Source organism: Carassius carassius, chromosome 13 (assembly GCF_963082965.1).
Source record: "Carassius carassius chromosome 13, fCarCar2.1, whole genome shotgun sequence".
NCBI lineage: Eukaryota > Metazoa > Chordata > Actinopteri > Cypriniformes > Cyprinidae > Carassius > Carassius carassius.
Genome location: NC_081767.1, coordinates 34,184,175 through 34,186,674, shown reverse-complemented (window position 1 = coordinate 34,186,674; position 2,500 = coordinate 34,184,175). Strand labels below are relative to the sequence as shown.

At 35.4% G+C, this 2,500-nt stretch overlaps 1 protein-coding gene across 1 annotated transcript in view; it reads left to right on the top strand.

Annotated features, from left to right (window-relative positions):
- The window catches only part of celf6 (CUGBP Elav-like family member 6), a 79,340-nt gene that overhangs the window by 60,307 nt on the left and 16,533 nt on the right, over window positions 1-2,500 (top strand). The gene's annotated exons all lie outside the window — the stretch shown is intronic.

Genomic DNA, 2,500 nt, shown 5'->3' with positions numbered 1-2,500 from the left:
AAAGTGCTTTGTACTGAACTGTACATTTGTCCATGTCTATGGTCATTGCCTACATGTAGAGCTTTATGATTCCAGTCCAGTCAGATCCAGTCATAAAAATTGAATTTACAGTATACTGTGGAATGTCATGGAATTTGGCGACATTTGGATGTATAAATCAATAATTAGACTGCACACTTAATCAAATAAAATTTTTATTTTGTGAAATGTTTATTTAATTTTACAAGTTTCATTATTGCAGTTCATTAGAAATTATTTTTGATTACATAAAATTAGTTAACCATTAAAATGAAATCCAGAAAAATTCAGTCCAGATATGGAATCCAGAAAAATTCAAACAGGGGAAAAATGGAATTCTAGAATTCAGGAAAAATTGGTTCTGGAATAGTTCAAACTGGGAACCATGGAATCTGGGGGAAAAAAATGGAGGAAATGGAATCTAGAAAAATCAGAATGGGAAAAATGGAAACGTGAAAATAGTAAAATGTGTGTGTGTGTGGGGGGGGGGGGGGGGGGGTTGGGGAGGAGGGGGGGATTGATTAAATGGAATCAAAAAAGTGTTAAAATGTATTCTGGAAATCTGGGGGGGGGGGGGGGGGTTGGGGAGGAGGGGGGATTGATTAAATGGAATCAAAAAAGTGTTAAAATGTATTCTGGAAATCTGGAAAAAAAATCATCCAGGAAAAAAAAGGTGTTTTGGGAAAAAATAAAGCAGAATTGGGGGGGAGGGGTCCTATACTTGTTCAAATGAATGAGGATTTGTTGATTTGTAGTTCCTTTGTTTTGCTCATGGTCTCTATTGTCTTTCTGAACTTTACAATCAGGATTTGAAATAATAAGTGGAAAGCATTTTTCAGAGAAACAGCATCCTTTAATATATTAAGTCTAGCTCTCTCTCTCTCAAAAACAAAACAAAACATTAGTTTGCTCTTAAAACAAGAACAAATATCTGCCAACGAGATCAAAAGATTGATCTCCTCACTAAAGATTGCACTTAAGTCAGGACTCAGAAGTGACTGGTATAGCTATACATCCCTCAGAAATAGAGTAGTAAGGAACATAAGGAAAGCCAAAGCAGATTTCTATATAAAAGTAATTGATGATGCAAAGGGAGATGGGAAATTAATCTGGAACAATCTTAATAAATTAATTGGTAAAGATACTCAGCACTGCGCACCGGCACTTGAACTGAAATTAAATGGAATCATAACCAGAGAAGAAGATATTATAGCAAGCACTTTTAACAAATTTTTTATCCAATCAGTTGAGGAACTGGCACAGAAGTGCATTACTAGTAATATAGTGAGCATTCCTATTGATAATGACAAACCAGTTTTTAGAATTGAGGAAATTAGTGAACTTGAGGTAGAGAATACCATAAATTCACTAAGGAACTCAAAAGCTAAAGATGCTTTTGGTCTTGATTCTGTATTTTTTAAAACTCATAAACAGTCTTTAATTATACCTCTTACACATTTAATCAATTTATCAATTAAACAAGGTATTTTCCCAAGTTCCTGGAAAACAGCCGTGGTAACCCCCATTTTCAAGGCCGGTGATAAAACACTAGTAGAGAACTATAGGCCCATCAGTATACTACCTGTAATATCCAAGGTAGTAGAGAAATGGGTGGCGAAACAGCTGACTGCTCATCTTAGTAAAGGCCATACACCACTGCACCCAATGCAGTTTGGCTTTCGAAGTAATCATTCCACGGAAACAGCCAACTGCTTTTTTATCGAGAACATCAAAATGAATATAGATAAAGGAGGCGTGGTGGGTGCAATATTTTTAGATTTCAAAAAAGCATTTGACACCGTCGATCATGACGTTCTTTTGTCAAAATTATCCTACTTTAATTTCTGTGGGAATGCAATTAAATGGATGAAATCATATTTAACTGACAGAAAACAAAGCACACGCATTAACAACACTCAATCCACATATCTAAACTCTAGAATAGGTGTCCCTCAAGGATCACCTGAACATAAGTAAAACAGTATGTATGTATTTTACAAAACAAACTACTGTGACTTATGACCCTGGGGTAATTGTTAACCAAGATAAGGTTAGAGTGGTATCTGACTTTAAATATCTGGGAATCATCCTAGACTCACAACTCTCATTTAAAAAGCATACCAAAAAAAGGTTGCCAATATTGTTAAATTTAATCTTGCAAATTTTAAGCATATAAGATCATATCTACCATTGAAGGCTGCAAAGCTTTTCTTGCATGCGATGATCTTATCACATTTTTCTTATTGTTTAACAAGCTGGTCGCAAGCCAATAAAACAACATTGCAACCATTGGAGTCACTCTATAAACAGGCATTAAAGACATTGGACTGTAAGGCTAATAGCTATCATCATTGTCACATAATCAAAAAACACAATATGTTTAGCTTTGAAAACTTCAGACACTTTGCTGACGCATGTCTTGTCTTTAAGGTACTCCGTGGGCTTGCTCCACCACCACTGTGCCAGTTTATAAAACAGAAAG